At 38.9% G+C, this 23148-nt stretch overlaps 1 protein-coding gene and 1 non-coding gene across 4 annotated transcripts in view; both read left to right on the top strand.

The window, feature by feature from the left end:
* PBX1 (PBX homeobox 1) overlaps nucleotides 1-23148 on the top strand; it is a 242777-nt gene that overhangs the window by 24607 nt on the left and 195022 nt on the right. The gene's annotated exons all lie outside the window — the stretch shown is intronic.
* On the top strand, nucleotides 15386-15487 carry LOC134495099 (U6 spliceosomal RNA). Its single transcript, XR_010067775.1, has one exon. It is a non-coding gene; the product is annotated as a U6 spliceosomal RNA (small nuclear RNA).

Genomic DNA, 23148 nt, shown 5'->3' with positions numbered 1-23148 from the left:
ATGATATGCTACCTCAGGGCTTGGATGATTTGCTGTCATTGAAAGGAGCATGTATTCTGTTGTATATCTAAGCATTCTACATGGGAATATCAGGCCATCTGCTTATCCACCAAAGAGCAGATAGAGTACAGCAAAACAGTGATCCCAAACATACAAGTAAGTCTACTATACAAGGGAACAGATGAAGGAGAAGAAATCCAGTGCTTCGGAATGGCCACGTTCCATTAAAGAGTTGTGGCAGGACCTGAAACAAATAGTCCATGGTAGAAAATGCTTGACTGTTACTGAATAAGATTATTTTTTCACACTGGCACATTACATGTTAGATGACTTTGTTTATAAAATAAATGAAAAACAAGTACCAAACTTTGTTATTTGTTCCCATGGGCTTTCTTTATACATACATCCATATCCATATCCATAAACACACACACACACACACACATACAGATCAAATAATATTTAATGGCAAAGAGCAAAAATTCAGAAAATACAAAAGGTAATGAATATTTTTTCATAGAACTGTGTATGTGATGCTAAGGAGAAAAATAATAATGAAGCTAAATTTACTTAGCAGCTCTCTCCCCATATCTCTCTGTGTATCTGTCTTTTCCTCCTTAAAAGATCTTGAGGGAATATCTTCATTGATATATTTTCATTAGTGGCTTTGTTTCATTATTTTTTAAACAGTAATTGGATGCAGAATGAATCACCAAACAGATACTCCTTTTTAAAAAAATCTACTCCTTAAGAGCAACGCTTGAGTACAGTGCCCAGTTTTTGGACTCCGCAGTATTTTTTACCATGCTGCTTGCCTGGACTTAATTAGTGCCCACCAAATATTCTTCCTGCATATAATGCCAAGTCTTCCTGGGCCTCTGGCGCCTTTTTAAGAAATGCTTCACTAGATAAACAGGGTGCCAATGTGGGTCCTTAGGTGAGGGCTGTTCTCTAGCGCTTCTCCTGTATACGTTTCCTCCTCTGCTCAGTGTTCAGGTAATTGTCGCCTCTTGTCTACTAATGATTATAAATGAGTAGCTGAGTGTATAAAAAGTTAATGAAGTTCTGTGAGTGGAACAGTTATGGGCTCCCAGGATGGCACGTAAAGGTTGGCTGCTCTGGTAAAAGGAGCCCGTTGGAGTTTGCCCTTTCAAGGTGTCAAGTTTCTGCTTGCTTGTTCTGGATTTCCAGCAGGAACCAGAACCAAGCCTGCAGGACTTGAAAATATTTGGAGGAAGCAACATGAAGCTTGCTTTTGCTGCTGGAAGAAATGCCAGGAGACCATTTCTCCTGGTGCTACAGTTGAATCAAATGTTGATGCAAAATAGATGGTCACTAACGTGCCGGATTAACAAATTTCATGACTATGGAAAATCATATACTTTGTTTAAAATATTCCAAATACCTGACAAAAATTACTAGTAATTCAATTATTGTAAATGATAGTTTTTCATTTTTCTGGATGTTATGGACTTTTATACTTTCTCTTTCTGATATTATTATTATTATTATTACTACTACTACTACTCCTCATTAGAGTAAATCTTCAAATGCTTTAGTGCTGGGGCAGTAGGTGAAGAAGTCGAGATACATAGCTCATAGACTTGGAGCATATTACAGTAAATGAAACGTGAACAGTAGGCATGGATATTAAAGTCCCTGAATTCATAAAGCATTTTAAAAAGTGCTAAAGAGAAAAACAGAAGTGACAATCTCAGTTCACTTAATTCTAACTTTAGTTTCCCTGTTGCATCCTATCCATCAGTCTGTCTCGATTTTGCTTTTCCCCTTGAAGAAATCTACCTTCCTTTTCATGCTTTATTTTTCATACAAATATGACAGCATCTCTCACCTCCTAAAGTAACTTTAAGCATATGCAGTGCCCTTCCTCTACTAGTAAGCTGCAGTATTCATTATTGTCTTACTGTGGGTTAGGGGGTGGGAGATGTGCCTCATAGGTAGTGCTGAAAAGCTACGTACTGCATTTCTTTGTGATTCTAGGATGTGCTGAAGAAAGGAGATGAACAGTGAGTCAGGCTATACTTGTTTAAAATAGTATTTACAACCTTGATTAGCAGGAGTGCTGTATTTTTGTTTTCATCAGTACCGATTTATGCATGAGGATTGCCAGGTCCTTGCCCCAAGATAATGAGTGTGTTCACATCCTACAATAAACCAGAATTAGTCTAAGCTCTAGCTGATTAAACTCAAGCAAGCATGATATTGCATATGTCTTTATCACTTCTGTTTGGCTCCTCCTGCCAGTAGGAAGGGTTTCACAAATTAGGAAATCTCCATTTCCTAGGAAGCAGAAATCAAGCCGGGGATGAATTATGCCTGAAGGCACTGCTGTTCTATTGTTTATACCTTTGAACAAACTACTGAACATAACTGCAGACCATCCCATTCCATGCTTCGCCATCATTCCCTTTCATCTGCTGTGCTCTGCAGAATTCTCAAGTTGTCCCATGACAGCTGGGTTGGGGTTGGAGGCGTAGCTTCTCTTAGTCCTTTGGAGCATTTACTGCATTGTGGACTGTCTCCAAAGGAGGACTCCGACATCTGAAGGGACAGTATGAAAGCTTGTTAGCAGCTGTACTTGTGAGAGGTACAGTACTTTAATTTGGTCCATTGCATCTTCTGTATATTGAAAGTCTAGTATCATTTACAAATTTCAATTGTCCTAAGGGTGAAATATCTTTTTTTTAAATAAACTGGTATGGCTACTCCAGAATGTATGAAAAAGATCAGAGACTGAAGGTTTCTAAGATTGAGGAATTTACTGCTTCATTTTCCTCAAGTGTTCTCTTTTGTGATTCTTCTATTGCAGTCTGTCCATCTTTGACTTAATCCTGTTTCTTCTTCCCTGTTTCTTAATCCTTCGTAAATATTAAATCTATAGTATTAATTGTGCAAAATAGCAACAATATATTGGTTTTCTCTTGCTCTGCATAGTTAGGATTTATTCAGTTACTAACCTGCTCCATCTCATCTTTAGTAACAAAATAAATAATATAATGAAATACCAGAAGTCATTACGATAATTTCAGATTTTTAAAAAATGCTGAACATGTGCTGGCATGGCAGTCATTCATGTTGCATCTTTCTGGAATCCTAAAAGGCTATAATTATTTTCAAGTAAGAGAAGGTAATTGCAGCAATGGGGCCCACATTGTCACGAGGCAAGCTGGGAATTGTAGTTTATCAAGTCTGAAGAGTGTCAGGTTCCTTTCTCTGGGTTATTGGGAAAACTTTGTCTGACTTCCTTTGCTACATGCATTCTGCAGGAAATACCTCAGAGCCTGTTCAAGGAAAAAGAGCTCAAAACCGGAGAACTGTGAGTAAGGGACTATGGTTAATGCCAAAATAAAGTGCATGTGACGCACTTCTAATAAAAACCTCCCTTCCAACCAACACATAGTTTAGAAGCAGGCACATGGTTCTGTTCCTGGCAGGACAAACAAAAACAAGCTGTCTCATTTTTCAAGATGCAACGCTTGGCTGCCTCACTTGTGTTCAACACTTGTTTCACTAACTCCCACTTATATATGCTTATGCACTGCACAAACAGGAATTATTAGTGACTAGTCTTTCAAACAGAATAGCTTTTCTGCAGCATTGAGCAACCTGATTCCAGTCGTCAGACTGCTTCCAAAACCATTTTTGAGCTTTTTGAGGAAAGAAACACATGAAAGCATTAGCGTAATCCCTAAAGTTGATTTAATGTACAGTTAAAAACCCCCAAGCCCTGAAAACTCCCTTACCCCACCATGCCAGGAAGATCAAAGCATGCTGGGCCCACCCACTTTGGGGAGTGGTGCAGCACTATGTCTTGGCTGGGTTGACTATCATTGGCTACATCTTGTTCAGGCTTTTGAGGAATGGGCTTGGTCATGTCCAACTTGCACCAACTCTGTCAGCAAATCATGCCAAATTTGGAGGCTGCCATTGTTACTGGGGAGAATGAGGTGAGAACACAGTCTGAGATGTAGGCCTCAGTGATGTCACTTCTGCAAGAATGTGACTTGAGATCTTAGCTAAATGCCAACTTCAGTCTCCCCATTCTGTTCTAGTAAATTCCCACTGCAGCTTTCAGGTGGCTCCTTTGATAATTTTTACAGTGTTGCACATAGTTAAACAGCTGTCTTGCTTCTTCCCAGAGGTGACTGCAGTTGAACCCATGTTAGGCAGTTACATGCCTGAACAGATGGCTACATTTTTCCACCACATGGACTTAATAAAATGGGTTCAGCTCCACAATTACCAAGGAGATTTGAAATGTGTTTGGTCTTTCTTGTTTTAGTAAATAGAATACAAGGAATATATAGAGGACTTGCCTTCGGTTTCTTTACGGGAATCTGTTTCATAGAACTGCTTGCCTCAGCATGGCACCCTTGAGACCAGGAATTGTGGGAGTTACACACCCAAAAGATCCAGGTAGGGAAAGCTATCATACAAAACAGGGTCAGATAATGTTACAAGGAAAAATGCAAGAGCTATAGATTTAGTATGTCATAACCCTACCTGGTTGTTGTAAATCTCCAAGGGGTATTATTTCAAAATACTACTTAGATGGGAAGGAGATGGTAGCTGAATACTTTTTCTGCATACATGTATTCTACACACATATATACACATACACATGCTGTACATATTTTTTGAAATGTTTTTTTCCCTTCAACATTCTGTTCAGAGTCATGTCTTGGGAGGAAAAGCTTTAGGAAAGAGAAAGGCCAGTTTAGCATGCGTGCACAGACATACACACAGACCCCACCCCACCACTGTAACTTAAATCCTCATTCTGCCTGCTTGGATAGCAGTCTATCAGACTGATAGCAAATTAATGTGGCACAACTAGGTGGTCCTGAGACCAGAGTCTTTAACTTTGCACCCAAATTTTGTTGGGTAAAGACTTCATACCTGTCCTCTTCTGATGTAGACTGTTCACAGATTATATTGCAAACACAAAATATTTAAATGATTGTGGATAACATTTTATTGATGTAATAGGAGAGGCTAACAACTATTGTGCAGGGTAGGTTTTAGCTCAGCTGCACCCTTGTCAGACATGCTTCCTTATAATTTCAGTTTGCTGGGGTTTACTTACAAATAATAGTCAGAGCTGATTGCATAAACATTTCCTACTTTGTTGTCCTGTGTGTTAACATGGCAGTTGGTAGAAACAACTTTTGCAATCAGATCCACTCTAAGCGTTATGCTATTCACACCATGTTATAATCTTCTGGGCTGCTGTGAAACTGCTAATTAGTATTATCCAACTTCTGCAGAACAAGCACAAAGGAGTTGGGAGGTTTTGGCCAGTTCATATAATCTTTGTATTACCAAGACATCCTTCTTTACCTGGAGCCTAATTTCTATTAAGTGTAAGTATTTTGAGATTTTTTTTAGGAAATATAGTGGAGGGAGGAGGGTCAAGGGTATGGAATGGGGAAGAACGAATTCCACAATATGAACATTGTTTATAAACATGAATGAGATTGGCTGCCTTCTTTCTAGTTTTCTATCCCTTATGGGGATGGCAAGGCCAGGATATTTTGCTTCAGTTATTTAAACAAGTTTCAATACCAAGGTTCAGAGTTTTTAGCAAGATACTTCTTGAGACTGTACCGACAAATTTATCTCTCTACAGATTTCAAGGCTAGGTGGAGCAGCTTTGCTTTTACCATGAGATATGTTACATTCAGTGTATTTTCCAGTACAACAGGATTCACATGTTGGGTAGGATATGATGTGTTGTTTTTCTTTAGGTTGGGGCTTAGCATATTGTATGAAATGATCCAGCCATGTAAATAATGACTTATGGCAGTTTTTTCCAGCCTTAGCGCTCTCTCAGTGTGTGGATTTCAACTTCCATCATTCTAAGCAATGGGTTGTGCTGGCTGGGGGACTCTGGAAGTTAAAATCTAAAGGGCATCCAGGCTGGGTAGGCAGTTTATAGCTTTCTTTGTTGTGGGAACGCAGGCCATTGTAACTTACTACAGTGAAACAAATCAGAGCTTTGAACAATGTGTGAATTAGGCCCATATATTATATTGAAATTCATAATTTTAAGTGAATCTAAGCTTCAGATAAAAGTCATCTTTAGTCAAAGCCCATTTTCTTATCTGAAAATAATGGTTTCCTAACGATCTTGGGGATGTTTTGGCCAGTTTGAATAAAATACAAAAATTGAAGTATGGGTATAGCTCCATGGTTAAGAGTACTTGCTTTTGATATGGAAAGCTTTAAGTTCAAGCCTTTGCATCTCCATTTAGGAAGTATCTATGAAGAATTCCTGTCAGAGGTGTTGGGGATCTGCTTTTATGACCTGCTACTGTCGCTTAGAAATACAGGACACTAGTCTAAATAGAGCCAGTAATCCGACTTCGATTCATAAATGACACTGTGGTATACTATTTGTTTTTTCTTATTAGTCTGTCTCACCTTGCTCCATGATAGGACTGTTTCTGCTGAGGCTATTTGGCAGCCTGGATGTTGCTGGATTCATCAGGGTATTATTCAAGGACTTGGCCCATGAATTGTTTTAGTGCAGTACTAGTCTGGGGTTGTTGTTGTTTTTTTGGATAGGAACAGGATCATTTGAATGAAAAACAGGGCATGCAGTTTAGCTTCAGAGCTGCAGCCTGCCTATTGCTGCTGGAATTGTGTCTCTCTCTTTTTATTGTGAATCTTCTCTAGCAATAAATTTGGAAGTCTTTCCTTCCCTTTCTCTTGTATTGCCAAAACTCAATTTCTTTGCTCTATTTTATTTCACTGTGGTCTTTCCAAAATACAATTATTTCCATTCTCCTATCTCCAGTCCTTACAGAACTTGAAAGTATGTTTTTGTTTCCTCTTTGCCTTTTGTTTGTGGTTAACTCTTCAGATTTTTAGTAGTTACTGGCTATTAGGATCAGTTGCAAAAAATACTGGAACCCTCATATACCAGCTATTCTGGAAATTCAAATTATTTATCACACATACATACATTGTTCATATTCTCCTTCCCAGGTCTTTTGAGAGTAAGAACTGATTACAGAAATAACTTGTGCTGCATTTTTTCAGTTAAAAGTTTATACAACATTAAAATGATTGCTCATACCCAAGAAAGATCTGGCTCCTAAAAGCACAAATGACGCCTTCCCTGAACTTTACCCTATCAGTTGCATTGACTTTGTCATGTTATCCTTAGACAATGTTGGGCTTGCTGAAATTTTGCAGGAAAATTGTTTTTGTGTTACAGAAGACTCCAGAGTTAAGAGCATTTATTTCAGGAAAGAAAGGTATGAATTAATTGGGGGAGGGCTTCAAGAGTCAACACTGGGGATCAGGCTGAATAGCATTATAGCAAATTTCTCTCTTCAGGCTTACCTTCCCCTCCTGCTCTGAAATCTCTCTGCAAGAAACAGAACAGAGCTGACAACCCACAACAATGACTCCCTTTCTTCTCTGTTCCGGGTGTTTTGATGGTTTTATGTTACATTCCCCCTCCTGCTGTTGTGCTTTGGCGTCATGGAGGGATTCATTTAAAGAGTCTGGTACGGTCACTGTGATGTGTGTGTTTTCAGCATTGAAATGAAGCCCTTCTTCACAAAGGTAGGCAAGCCCCAGACACCCTGTGGGATGGTCGGCTCTGGGGAATGGGAATGGGGGAGAAACTCTTGGAATGGCAGGTACCTTAATTAACCTAACCCAACCTAACCTGGCTGCTAGTACTCCACAAAATTTGGTTTTGTGTGTCTCACACCTTAGTTTGAACTAGAAATATTGCCTCTGCAGTGTACAATTGGGGAAACGCATTTTATATCCTATGTTTGTTAATCAGCCATCACATCTGTTTCCTATTGAAAGCCTATTTGGATGAGACAGAATGAACGAGTGAGAGCTTTTTATAGTTTAATAATCTTGGAGGCAATACACTATTCCCTTGCTGATTGTCCATTATTTCCTCCCTTCCCTGCTCCTTGTGGCTTTTATTTTAGCTTCCATAAAATAAGCCAACCTGCAGGTTAGAATCCCACCAAAATCATCCATACTGCTTTGCCCAAATTCCTTCTTGGGACTTGGTAATGTATCACATGCCTTTAGTCCAACCCCTCCTGTTATACTTTCTATTTGAAAGCATGCTTGTTTGCTACTTCATGAAGAAGGTGTTTATAATAAATTATGAGTTATTACCTCATTTTTATCTGCTTGAGGTAGGGAAGATTCAGTTTTAAAAAGGTAGGATTACATCAACATGGAACAACATTAAAAATCCATGTGATTGACTCCCCAGTCTTTGTTTTTCATCTTTTTCTTAAATGTGCGTGTCCTTTCCAGTCTTTTCCTGGGCAACATTAGGTATACAGATTAGAGGTTCCCTACCCTAATTTAAATAAACATCTGTATAATAGGCAAATCTAGCTGTGTTGGCCATCAGAAAACATTCAAAACCCTCACTGGAACAATGTTTTTATTAGGCTTATTCAAGGTCAGAAAAATGGTGTGGAAGCCTTCAAATTCTTCAGAGATCTTGGACAAGATAATTCAAAACAAATTAGGAGAAGGCATGCAGAGCCTGGCTTCTGCAATTCACATGACTGGGAAAAAAGAGAAGGGACACTAGAATGGAGGGGCCCCTGCCTAACTGTGTCCCCCATAGGGGAGGCATTGAAGGAGTGGTTCTGGATTTTTTTTTTCCTCCATAGCCTTCAGATGGTTTTGACCCATTTTTGATCTCTGCCTGTGTTTTGATGATTTCTCCCCTTTAGCAAATTTGAACCCATTTTCTTCTGTTTTTGGAAAGTTTCCTCTGCTGCATGCAGACCTCCAGTCCCCGAGTCCTTTAACATAATTCCTTTCCAACATTTTACTGGGTTGGGAAGAAGGAAGGAGGAAAAAAGTAGCTTCACATGATCAAATCTGCATTTAGTTTCATCTCAATATGGCAGATGGAAGGCAACTCTGCCTGAAGTCTGTGGTTGATTCTGCAGGTTATAAATGCTATTAATAAATGCATGATTAAATAAATGAATAAGCTAGCTTGTATAGATTCAAAAATAGAGATAAACTATTGTTCCTCCTTGCAGCCTTTGAGAGAATCTAAGGTGAAATCTGAAACCACCTCTGCACCTGATATGCCTTTTTTGATTAACTGCTGCCTTCTCCCATATTCCATCTGACAGTGTAATTAAATGAAAACTCTATGGCTTAAACTGTCCCTTTGTGAAACCCCATTCACTTTGTTTGATATAGGCTTCTTTTCCCTTGTCTGTTTCATATAGGGGGAAATAATCCATTGAAAAATTATTGGGAAGTGAGGGAGGAGAGGTTGTGGTTCCTTGTTATGTGCAGGTCTAGCTTTTCTGGGTTGAGTTTTAAAAAAATGCCCTGTACTTGTTCCCTCAACTCTTCTCACTTCTTCTATGACAGCTGCAGTTACTCTTCTTGAGCACTGCTTATCCTACACAGTACTAAGCAGAACACCTTGGGAATACTGAGACTACGCTGTGTGGGCACGGCTGCCCCGGGGAGGGGCTTGACTTGGTGGATCACAGACCAAAAGAGGAGGGGAGGGAGGCTGCTGGGCAACAAAGGAGGTTCTGCTGACACCTCAGTGGGGAATCTGGAGGATCTCCAAACCTCTGTGATTTTATGATTCTCTGAAAATTGAGACAAAACAATACTTTTTTTTTCTTTTCTGTTACTTTAACACCTACATCCAGAAATATTTTGTTGTTTGTTATAGGTTTTGCAGTCAGAACTAATGCCCCAGGAAGTTTTTCTATGCAAGCCCCCACCCTCCACCCCTGGATATGGGACTTAGGCAGAAAATGTTCTTGTGGAGCTCTGATTTGTTTCAGTCGTGCTGGAGAAGCTGATGAATCGGGCTCCATAAAATTAGCTGTCCTTTTGACTGAAGATGAGCAGTGCTCTAGTTCACATACCTATGGATTTCCCCTTGACCTCTGCTTCTTCAAGCTGGAACACACCCCTAATTCAAAGGTTGCTGAATTCTATTTTTCATTTTGAAGAATTCATCCCCTCCCCCGTATTTTTGTTTAGCTTCATTGCTTTTGATGTTCCCAGCCTATCAGCTCAGTTCCCATAATGCCAGCCCTGTGCCTTTTCATTATCACGTTAACAAACTTGAGTCGTGCCTAACGAGGACGCCTCATACGTTATGCTAATGATCAAGAGACATGTTAATGATATTTTAGAAGCCTAATTAGTGGAATATATAACTATATGCAATTTGGTAATGGACTGTGACAACAAGTTGTTAGGAGGGGGCTTAACAAATCCGGTTGGATATGGCCTCAGATAAACATTTGCTGAAAATGGATTAACAGAAACTGTTTGGACAGGGATGAGGGAGAGAGATCTGTGGTATGTGCATGTACATGTATGCATGCTGAATACATTTGTATGTAACTTGAACATTTCTTTCTTGATTTCAGTAGAATTTCCTTTCACGTAGACCATCTCATGCAATTTCCCTTTTCCACACACACATCTAGTGGTTTTCAGTCTAAGCCAGAGTGCTTTATAACATACGTGGGCTACAGGGAACCTCTAGCTACTCTTGACACAGAGTTCCCTGCAGAGTTCCCTGGCGATACCCGGACACCCAGTTAATCAGGTTAGCAGCAATCTTTACTCTAACCATTGGGAAAGAGGGGAGCAAGATCTCAAGCCAATGGCAATGAGAGGCATGTTTGGGAAGAAAGAAGTTGCGATGAGTTTTCCACATCCTCACCTAGTGACCATTCTTAGTGATTATTTCTTACATTTTGGTCATTTGCTCATATTTTTAGAGAGGCAGGGACAAGAAACAGGAACTTCACATGATGCTAAGACTGAATTTCCTCCCAAACAAGTTAGGCTACTTCTTTGATTACGTTTATCATTGGTATGTTTTGTGAACATCTATATAGCTTCAGTGTATGATCTTTTCTAAAAAAATTAATAGCTGCTGGAATGGTTTGTTTATGAATATTTTTATTATTGCAATTTAAAATGATTGGTTTGTTTCTATATTTATATTTATATTTTCCTTTTCCTTTTTCTATTTTTATTGGAAGCCTCTTTTTTGGTAGTTTTTAAAGAAAAATGAGATATAAATATTGGACTTTGGGCTTGGGAAGGAGAAAGTTTACCTGTTTTTACATTCCTCAAAAAGAACAGGTATATAATTTGATGGTGCTCCTAGAATTGTTATTGGAGATTGACAGATTGGCATATTTTAAAAAGAAATAATAAATAAATGGCCTTGTGTGATCAACATACACAACATTACTGGATAATCTTAAACGTGATCTCAAATGTTCTGCTCAACACAATAATTCTGTCCTGTTAGAAAACTTTGTGGACTAGCCAAAATTATCATTTTCTGTGCCATATCTATCTAAGATAGATTGTTAACTTGCTATGATCTAAGGGATTTATGCTAAGGTTTGCCACACCTGTTCATCCATCTTCTTGGTAAACTATAGGGTTAGACCACCTCTATAAAGAAGGACTTGGGAACAATTATTCTAACTGCTGGAATCCTTTCCTTATCATACAATGATCAGAGTTTTAATATGAGCATCAGTGGTTCCAACCAGAAACTCCCAGGGAGTTTCAGGAATCTTATTTGGGGAATGGATTATCTGGCTAGGACCATCACCTTTGCCATAGGTAGTGATTGGTGAGAGTCTTTTAAACCCTGAATTCAGGGTTAATTAAACCCTGACTAGAGGACATTAACATGTGCATTCAGGGTTGAAGTGGGACTGGAATTTAATACCAAAGAGAAAATGGTATTAAATTTAGATATGATATTGACCCGCGTAGGTTTGGCACTACTGAAAGGTTTTACGACTGCAACCATTCCTGCCTTCTTTGCCTTCTTTAATAAGGTGACTAAATTAGTGGACCAAGGAAATGCTGTGGATATAGTATACCTAGATTTCAATAAGGCATTTGGTAAAGTAGACCACAGCCTACTTCTTGGTAAGATAGAACAATGTGGGATAGACAGTACGACTACCAGATGGATTCACAGTTGGTTGATGAACTGCACTCAGCATATGGTCCTTCATGGAACTACATCTACTTGGAGGGAATTATACAGTGGGATACCTCAAGGTTCTGTCTTGGGCCCAGTGCTCTTCAACATCTTTGTAAATGACCTAGATGAGGGGTTGAAGGGGCATTCATCAAACTTACGGATGACACAAAACTGGGGGAAATTGCTAACAGTTCAGAAGATAGACTCAAGATTCAGAAGGATTTTGACGTGAACATTGGGCCCTATCCAACAAGATGAAGTTCAATAGTGAGAAATGTAAGGTCCTGCACTTAGGCAGGAAAAACCAGATGCACAGGTATAAGATAGGCAGTACCTGGCTCAACAGTAGTGCCTTTGAGAGGGATCTAGGTGTCCTGGTGGACCACCGCTTAAGAATGAGTCAGTTGTGTGCTGTAGCTGCCAAAAAAGTCAATGCAGTCCTGGGCTGCATCAACAGAGGGATAGTATCAAGGTCATGGGAAGTGATAGTACTGCTTTATGCCGCATGGGTGAGGCCACACTTGGAACACTGCATCCAGTTCTGGTCGCCACAATACAGAAAAGATGCTGAGGCCCTAGAAAGAGTGCAGAGAAGAGCAACAAAGGTGATAAGGGGTCTGGAGGCTAAATCCTATGGAGAACGGCTAAAGGAACTAGGTATGTTTAGCTTAATGAAGAGAAGACTGAGAGGAGACAGGATAGCAGTCTTCTAATACTTGAAGGGCTGCCACAGGGAAGAGGGCGTCAATTTATTCTCCATAGCACCTGAGGGTAGGACAAGAAGCAATGGGTGGAAGCTCATCAGAGGGAGATCCAATCTGGAAATAAGGAGGAATTTCCTGATGGTGAGAACTATTAAGCAGTGGAACAGCTTGCCTCCCAGAATTGTGGGTGCTCCATCGCTGAAGGTTTTCAAGAAAAGATTGGGCAGTGAGGATTCCTGCCTTAGGTTTAGGCAGGGGGTTGGACTAAAAGATGTCCCTTCCAACCCTATGATTCCCTGAATTCCCATCTAGGATGTCTTGTAAGGAATATGTTTAGTTTAATCTATCTGTTCTTTCCTTTTCTTTTTTTTTGGCTATCTGTATTTGTCTTCCTCTTTTCCCTCATACTTTATTTTGCTGTCTTAAAACTGGGTGTTTGTGTTCAAACAAGGAATGTTTTTCTGATGTTTGGAAAAAAATTAGGGTTTAGTTGCTATAAATTGTGTATGTGTCTGAACAGAAAAAATAACCCGTGCTATATATGTGTTGCTTGCAACTGTTTTCTGACATTGTTTTTTTTTTTTCTAATCTGTTCAATCGTGTCTGATTCTTGGAGATTGCATGGACAAGTCCCTGCAGTTTTCCTGGCAAGGTTTTTCGGAAGTGGTTTGCCATGGCCTCCTTCCTAGGGCTGAGAGAGAGTGTCTGGCCTAAGGTCACCCAGCTGGCTTTGTGCCCAAGGCAGGACTAGAACTCTTGGTCTCCTGGTTTCTAGCCTGGTGCCTTAACCACTACTGCCTTAATCAAACTGGCTCTCTTTCTGACATCATACCAACATGATATTGAGATGTCTAATATGAGCCAGTATCAGCAAATCTGACCTGGATTTATCACATGTATAACATGAAGAAAACTTGAAGAAAAATGTGTAGGAGCTAGGGCTTATCTGGTAAATTATCAAATTAAAGAACTGCTTGAAAAAGGGCCAACTCTGTTTTGAAAGGGCCGCAGAAGAATACCTGAAATATCACAACTGGTTGCTCTTCTGGTACCTACTTGCAGTGGCAGTCTAGAAGATCTGGGATGGTGCCCCACTTTAATATCAAAATACCTCCACATCCCCTCTGCACCCACCCTCTCCCCACCCCCTCCCCAGTATTAAACAAGAACAGTTAAGCAGGAGAACCTTTACACTCTGTGATTTTATTCCTTGGATCAAAGTAGAGCATGGTGACCATAAAAATGACTGCCTTTTAAATTTTACAATGCTTTCAATAGTAAAGAATCAAATAAATTTAATATTAATTAAACACTTAGCTTTTAACCTCCTCCTGCATCTACATTTGGCTGCCTGTTGGAAAAAAAAATTAATTGGACATCTTAAATCTTGCGTTACTAAATGCTTTGACAAAGGTTTCAGAAGCACTTATATCTTAAAGCTAAAGACAATGGGATGATTTGTCCTTGCACTCATTTAATTGAAAAGTTGGGGTGGGGGAGGAAAAAAAAGGGGGGAAAGTACAGTTTTATAGTTAAATGTAAAAAACCCCATAACTTATAGTTCCACTACTACAGACTTTGCTTTAATTGTAACTCAGCAAGTGACACTTTGTAGAATGAAAACAATTGATTTTGTGCTATTGATTCTGCATCATGTTTGAATTTGGAAGAAATGTGTTATTTGTGCCATTATGTGATGATAACATTTAATATCTGTTTCTAGCATTCTTTTTCCAGATCTGTATATGGATATGGAAATATATACTCAGTTGCTTAGTGCAGTTTCTCAATATTTATGATTACCATAATACTTCTATTATCTTTGTATATTATAGATTTTACACAGTTTTTAATGTCAGTTTTAAACCTTGATTTGAAAATGCAGCTGTTTGAATATAGTAGACCTCTAGCTGCAAGAAGCAGCAATACACAACAGAATAAGACAAAAAAGGAATAGGATTGTACAACAGAAATTGGTTAATACATTTTAATATAAAAAAGAAAGTAAGAGAAGACTCACTAAAGCATTTAAAGATATGAAATTAGTTCCTATTAATAATTCATACTAAAGATATGAAGATCAGATGGAATATTTTACAAAATATTAATATTGGGGGCTAGACATCCTTCTCGTATGGAATATTTCTACCTAGAAGTAAGCAATGAAGACCATGCACAGTTTTTAAATAAACCTGGAAAAATGCATGTGGATTCTGGGAAGTCAGTGTTCCATTTGTTGGTTCTGAAAGTGGACATGAACTGAAAGCCTTACTTTTATCTTCACTGCTTTTAAAAAAATTAGGCAGCTGCTTGACTGAACTGGAGTAGCTTCAGCTGCAGTTGGATTGGTAGACTTTCCTGAGATTAGCAAATTGCTGTGCTGTCCAAGAGAGCATTTCTGAGGGCAGAGTAACTTCTCTCTAAGAAATTAAGCAGCATTATTGTTCCAAGCTAGAGGCAAGTTCCCGACTTTGCTTCTCCGCTTCTGACAAGTGAGCCTGAGAGAATAGAGCAGCGTGGTGGATAAACTGCTGGACTGGGGAGTTCTGGATTCAAATCCTAATCGGTCATAAAGCTCACAGCATGATCCTGCGTTAGTCATTGTCTTTCAGCCTCACCTATTCACCTAGTGTTGTTATAAGTGAAGATAGAATGTAGCTTCAGCAAACAAATTGGAATGATACAGAGATTACCATGGCCCCTGCACAGGGATGACACGCAAATTTGTGAAGTGTTCCCTGTTTTTCACAGCAGCAGCAACAACGTGGCACAGCTTTATAAAAAAGAAACTATGCCAACGATTTCAGACCAGGAGACCAAAACTGGAGTAATAGCAAAATCGACAGTGTATCTCCATAACAGAAGCTTAACCATGCTCAAGCAGGAATGGCTCTCTTATGTACAACACATTACACAGCAATGAAGGTTCAGACATTTGGAATATGGTTCCTAGGACATAGAAACCAACAACAATCATTAATGTTCAATGTAAAGCATAAAAATTTAAAGTGTGGTTAGTGGTTGGAGGCACAAATAGAAGGGATGGGGAGGATGTTATTAGAAAGTTTTCTCACTATACTTTTAAAAAAATCTGTATTAGTTATTCTTTTATTCTATCTTATTCTTTTCCTTAATTCTGTATTCTATTATTTTAACAATAAAATATTTTAAAAATATTTTTAAAAGAAGATAAAATGAAATAATCCCTTGTATTTCTCATTTTTACTGGTTTTTGGGGGGTTTAAAAAATGTGGATCATGAATTAGAATACTAGCAAGGTAAAAGAAAGAACTTTGCCAATTGACAACGCTAAAATTCAGGCTGCTGAGAAGGTTGTATAATTTTTGCTATTGATTTTCTTTTGCATTGCATTAAGGTTCCCAGAAGCTTTTTGATAGTTTCATCTTAAAACTATTTACTAAATATTGGCTTTATACAATAATTATTAATACTAATACTAAATTAATACTAATTATTATTAATACTACTAATAATAGTATTATTAACTATTTTGGCAATCTCATTAGTGGCAGGATATTGAAATCTTATTAATAAATAGCTTTAATACCATGCTGAATTATATATTTGATTTCCAGAAAGACACAATTTTAAGGGTGCATCCTAGTTTGAGCATACTGGGATCTATTTATTGCTTCTTCACATCTGAAATAGCAAGTCAACAGATATAAAGTTACGTTTCTGCCTCTAGGGAGATTGTCTAGCTCTTACTAAAGAGTAGCCATAAAGTTGGGTTGAAATAATGGATGAATGACTGCCACCCCCCGACTTTCCTTCCTGGTTCCTTTCCTCTTGCTTCTGTACCTTCCCCCATCATCTGAGCCTCTGTTACCATTTGCATTTCATGTTCTTAATTCCTTTCCCATTTCTCTGCATTTCTTTTAGTGCTTCCCTTCTGTTCTCTTCAGCTGTAATCCATTTCTATAGTCATATTGTTGAGATGCCCATTAAGTAATGGAAATTATTTGTACAGAAACGCAGCTTGGTGGGTAATCAACATTTGGACAAGCTGCTTGTGTTTTTGTAAATACTATATTACCACTTATTTGTGTCACAAGAAAAATATACTTTTGATGGTTCACTCCTGAAGTCCACATTCATTCTTGGGTCCTCAGCCTTGGCTATCTGAGCATATCAAATAAAACAGTCTTTGCTTTTCTCTACCAGGATGGATATAAGTAAGGGTTGTTGAAGTTACGAAGTCACCAGTGTCTCCTTAAGCAGAGGAAGGCCCCAGTTTTTCGAGGAGAAAAGAGTATCTGGAGGGAGGGGGGAGGTACTTGGAAAAAGCGAGGGGCAGACAGATCACTATAGAATGCTTATTTTATCCTACCTTACCCTTTGAAGGGGCTTGGCATGTGCCTTCATAATTACGAAGCCTTTATTACTAGTGCTACCAACTTTATAGTACAGTATTTGAATCCTCAGTGTGGTCTCCGTGCACACAAATGCATCCCCTGACACTGTCTTCGGCGCTGGTCAAGCTTTGTCCCAACTTTACTTTTTAACAAATTAAGTAAAATTAAATGGGAAGCAGGATGATAGAAAATATTAGCTTCTAGCACAATTCTTATTTCCAAGAACACCTCTTGGCCTCACTAGGCCTTATGGATATAATAAGGCAGTTGGAATATAAAAATGGCAGTTGGAACTATGAAAGCCAAGGGAAAAAAATATGGAAACGTGAAAAAAAGTTTGATGAAATATTTCCTAATGTTTTCATTTTAAATGCTACATGGGATGCTAAGATGTGGAAGAAATACACCAAATCAGGAAATAATTGAAAATGTGCAAAGGTGAATAAGGCAGGTCTTAGAAGTTCATAAAAATGATAAAGGATGAAAAATAGAACCTGCCAGTAAAGTATTTTGAATAATTCAGATTCAGAAAGTGAGATTGATTAGTCTATATTCCATGTGGCAAAATATGTATTTAAGTGTTGCCCCCACTTTTTTCAGTTTTGTTTTTTGAAAAGTGTTGCATTCTGTACCTGTTAAATATGGTACAGCCCAAAATACATTGTTCTTTGTTTACTACAACAGTGATGGTTCTCCAGTTTTCGGCTTTAACATTTTGTCTGCTTCTCCTTCGTAGACAAAAATGAAGAGATGCTACATTATTTATACTTCAACAATTGATGACTCAATTTGAAACAAAAATAGAAGCATTTGAGAGCAAAGTGAATCAATGCATTTATATTATTGGAATAAATATACTTTTTAATTTTATATTCCAAGCATACTTTTAAAAGAGTGGAGATCCTACAACATCTGTAATTTGGTGTTGCTTTTCCTGTCCTGATCCATTTGAGTATCACCAAGGAAATCAGTCTTCTGTGATTGGTTGAGTCCAGATGCATTGGAGCTATAATTGGCTGGAAATCCTGGGAGTTGTAAGCCCAACCACATCTGGAGGGCACTTGGCTGGGATAGGCTGATGTAGATAGATAGAAATTAAGTATTAATTTAGCTTGCTTTGCTACTTAAAAGACAAACCAATGGCATATGAAAGGTAAAATATCTTGCAAGAGATACCAAAAGTGAGGAAAACTCTCAGAATGTTAACTCTATCAATATGACAACTGGGATTAGGCTCCTCCTCCTTACTGGAGGGCTTCACATCTCTGTCTGTGAGACATGCCACCATGAAACGTCCATACATTAGCCCGGTATTGTTCTTTGGATCTCTAATTCCCTTTTAGGTTCCCTGAGGCTTGCTGAGTGGTTTAGGAAAGGCTGCCAAACTTGTTGCCTCCTGGGTGAAACCTTGCACTTTCTCTAGAAGATACAGCTTATTTCAACATATTCTGGCTTTTGTTCAGGATATGAGAATGAGTCTATTTTGATCCTGTTTGGGGATGACCTACATTTGGAAACAGACTTTAGGGAAGAGTCTGTGGCCCTAATGTGGCAATTTCTAATACTTTTGAATATGGCATCCTCAATAACTTCCTGGTGGAATTGAAGATACTATTTTATAGTGGTTGTGATCTTTCATGAGAGGGTATCAAAAAGGAAAATACGTCACTGCTGGGCTGAGGTATCCAACAAGTTTCCATCTTCTGTCCTCTCCTTCTCAGTATTCACATAATACTGCTGTAATAATATTCTGAGCTTTGTAAAGAGGTGCTGCCAATGTGGTGGGAGCACCCACTCCTCCCTGCCATCTACATCCCAGGAAGCATTTGATATTGTCTAGTAATAATGGAGTACAGTCAATCAGATTTAGCTACAATCATTCACACTTTGGTTACTCACAGTTGGATTATTATAGTAAACTTTATATGGAGGCATTCTTGAAGAATATCTGGAAGAATGCTCAGGTTTCGGGCTGCCATGAGAATCTTACAGAGAGTTAAAGCAGGGTTCCAGAGAAAATGAAGTAAAAATTTCTGATTTCCTTTCCTTCTTGGAACATCTCTGGTGAATATGGCTATGCAAATCCCTTGATTTGCAAAAAGGTTCTTCATATATTGCTGCTGCATATTTCAGCTCTTCTTTCAAAAGATTTGCACAGAAATCTCATAGCACGCATTTCCAAAATCCTATATAAAGTAAGCTATAGAAGGCTAAATCTTTGGTGTTCGCCTGTCCTTCCTATACTCCCCACTCCAGCTAAAACCTTGTGAACTCATAGCTATGCCTGCTGCTCTGTTAGGGTATAAGGTTTCTTTCTTTATAGTTATAGTCATAGTTCTAAGTTTATTTATTTACGGTCAAAGACCAAATTATTCATAAACTCACACACTTCTGTATTGTCAGAGAATTCCTGGTGATGTTAGGAATCTCTACTTCAGCAGTGGGGAAGTAAAAAGGAGCACTCTGGATATGTTCTTTATTTTATAAAACTTGCTATCTACTTCATTTTTTAAGAAACAATGTGTCTAAAATATGGATACAGATTTAAGACTTCAAGACCAACAATGTCAGAGACTTGTTTTTTGCTTGCACTAACTACTAGGTTAACAAATCTGAGACCATGCAAATGTACATGTTATATTTATTACAGTAATTGTGGTCAGAAATAACTGGCAATTCCCCTGTGTTCCCAACACCAGCACTGCCATATTTTACCTTTATGCTAGATTCAGCTAAATGTGAGAAACAGACATATTGTGCCATTAGTTTTTAGAATACTTTAGTGGGAGAGATCCTTTGATTCCTGCAGCATGTAAACTTAGTAAGCGGGTAACACTTACTCAGTATGCGCCTGTTAAAATTCAGCGACAAAGTTGTAGTATAACACAACAGAAAGCACAGAGTGGAATTCTGCTAGATGTGTTTTTAAGTGCAGTAGTGCCAACTACTGAAACTGAAAAACTGAAGCCCCCACAGGCAGGCCTAACAGCACCCACAAGAGAGTACCTTTCTGTGACTTCCCCTTCTTCCCTGCCCTATTCTAAACGAGTGCTTTTTTTCTGTGATTTCAGGGAGAGGAAGAAGAAGAAAAGAATGGGATAAAAATGTTAATTTATTAATCATTGCCTATATAGCAGTTCATCTGAAATGCTGTTGCTATGCCAACACCCTGGGAGTTTATTTTCTTAATCCAAGTGAGGAGCTCTAGGTCTCTTGGCCTCCTGCTGTGTCATTTGAATATGGTGCTGCTGCCGCTGCCTCCTCCAGTACAGGGTCTGTTTGGGGGGGAGAGGAAAGGAAGGGTGGGGTGGGGAGAAAGGAGGCTAAACCACCAAAGCAGTCAAATGCAAAGCAGTAAGAGGCCCTTCTCAGTACGACTTAGTAAAAATGACACAAATTAATATACTCTACTTAAACCAGACCAAGATTAATGGTTCTCTATCAGAGCTGCTTAGTCCAACTGTCACTCGGCAAGCACGTGTCGGACAAAATCAACACTAATCAACATTTATTCCTCTCTTGCCCTTGGGTCCGAGGAGCGAGAGCGGGCTGCGGCATTCTCCCGCTTGTCTCGCCACGCTTTTCACCCTCTATCCAGCTTTGCCATATATCACCCTTTCTTGCTGTGCCTCTCCTTTTACGGATCCACACACTCAGCTATCAGACAACATTAGAGGCATGATAGATTTTCTGTTTTAATTTACATCTATTATATTACAGCATAACAGTTCTTGATTCAGAGGAGACTAGTGTCTCCAATAGACAGCCTCAATGGGAGGATTTCTGCATTAACTTATTAGGTCTGGTTAGAATGTGCTTTCAGATAGACTCACTCTCTTGCGCTCTCTCCATCTCTTTCATTCGCCTGCTGCTTGCAGGGTGAGTGACGATGTTTTGGAGATCCTCACACAGGAGGGCTTGGGCTGCACCCAGCCTCCTCTGAAAAGCTGGCCTTTGTGCTGGTGGTGCCTGATGGCAGGAGCAGGAGCCACGGTGCCTTGGATCTTTCCTTGGGCTGCAGAGCCTAGTGCTATAAATGTGAGATGCCCAGCAGCATCTATTTACAGCTAAATTAATTTCAGAGAGTTTTGTACAGGAGAAGCTTAGGGTACAGGTTGTCACCATATTTATTGATTTAGACTGATAGCCCACTCAAGGAATTTTTTTTTAGAACTGGATTGATTGGTTCATCCTATTGGACTTGGCGTAAATCATAACTGGAAAATGTGTGAACATTTAGTGGGGGATGTGAATTGAGCCTCCTCTTCAACCTACTTTGGTTCCTTATTCTCCTGCCCAGTGCAGTCTTCCTCCTGACTCAGGTTAGGATATTTTGACTGCTGCCGAATGGATAGTTCCTGAAGGTCCAAACAGGACCAGCTCTGCATAGCTCTGATACCTGAATGGATAAGCTAAGTCAGAAGAAGGAACCCATCCTATACCACATAGACATTTTAAAAGTTGAGCAATGGAGGGCAAGACTTAGTTCATTCTGGTAGTTTCTAACAACTTTATTGCTGCTAAGTATGTGCCCCTACATTTGTTGAATTTACGCATGGCTAGCAGTAGTTTGTGGTTAAATTACTGATGTCAGTTAAACAACTGGTTGTTGCTATATAAATTGCAGCATATCTCAAGATGTGCATCCTTCACTTATGAGGCCCAGTTTTAGCTGCCCCTCCTGTCTGAGGTATAGGGGAGGGGAAAGCATTGTGACCGGTATTTTTCACCCAAGATTTATACCAGCTTTGCTAGGCAGGTCAGGTTGGACCCATCATTTAGCTCTGCACGAAGAAAGTTTTGTTCCAGCAGACCTATACAGAACACCATTCTTAATTATTTCTATGCTTTTGCTGCCATTTAGGCTCTAACCTATACTTTTTTTTAGATTATTTCTATGTTTTACTGTGCTGTACTTTTGTTCTTTTTATTGTGTTATCTTTGATTGAAATTGAAAGCTGACATAAGTATATTTTCCAGAAAAGTGTATCTATAAGTTTTTAGAAAGATTGATATAAAAGAAGTCACAAAATATTTCCTTGTTGAAGATAAGGCTTGCTAGAAACTGATTATTTTTCACATGCTTAGACAGTGAAGTTTTCTTTTGTTGTTTCTAAATTGTCATGAAATGCCTTGTTAGGATTTGCTCAAGATAGAATATAAATCTAAAATTGCTTAAAAAAAACAGCATTTCATAAAACAGTAAAAAGGAATTTCTTTACAGCAAAAAAAAATTACAACTAACAGTAAAAGAGTGAATAAAATGATTTTGAGAAAACCTGTAAAAGCATTTTATTACCTGTAAAAGCTGTTAAAGGCTGGGCTAAAATGTGGCTCCTTATCTTCTCCCCTACTCAAGGATTCCAAACAGTGTGAAATATTGACTACTTTTGGAGAGTATTTGGGGAAAGCCAATTCAGGAAGGCAGCAACTTACTAAACATAAGGTACATCCTTTCTCTCATTGATAAAGGTAATGCTATTGGTCTAAATCTTTGGGTGCTAGTGGGCACTTTTTGCAACTTTGAAAACATTGTAGGCAGTCTCATAAAATGGCTGTTGAAATGGGTTTTCCTATTCACAGCATGGGAATTATGGGAGACATAATCAGCGACAAAGTGCTGATTTTGCAGTATGCTGTCTGCCTCCTATTCTACCCCCTGCAGAATGTTCTCTCTACCTCCATTTACTTATCTCTTTCTCTCTCTATCAAATTTCTAGGTCATCTCCATTAGCTCTGGGCAGCTTAACCACCCACAGTCCCCTTTTTGGGAGAGATGGGTGGTGATAGTAATTTGAAAAATAAAAATAAATAAACTTACAAAAACAGTAAAAATTGAGATCGAACCCAAAAAGATAGGGTCCTCTGAAGAGAGCCACAGCCTCCCTCTGCTACCCATAGAGATAAAAACAGAACAAGGCCTCTCAGTCACTCTAACCTAAAGCTTTGGGGAAGAGCCATGTTTTGATGCTCTTTTAAAGGCCAGTAAAGTGGGAGCCATGCAAATCTCTGGGGGGGGGATCCTGTTCCA

The sequence above is a fragment of the Candoia aspera genome, chromosome 3 (genome assembly GCF_035149785.1).
Source record: "Candoia aspera isolate rCanAsp1 chromosome 3, rCanAsp1.hap2, whole genome shotgun sequence".
NCBI classification, from domain to species: Eukaryota; Metazoa; Chordata; class Lepidosauria; order Squamata; family Boidae; genus Candoia; species Candoia aspera.
Note: the sequence above shows the minus strand (reverse complement) of the source record. Positions and strands in the feature narration are given on the sequence as shown.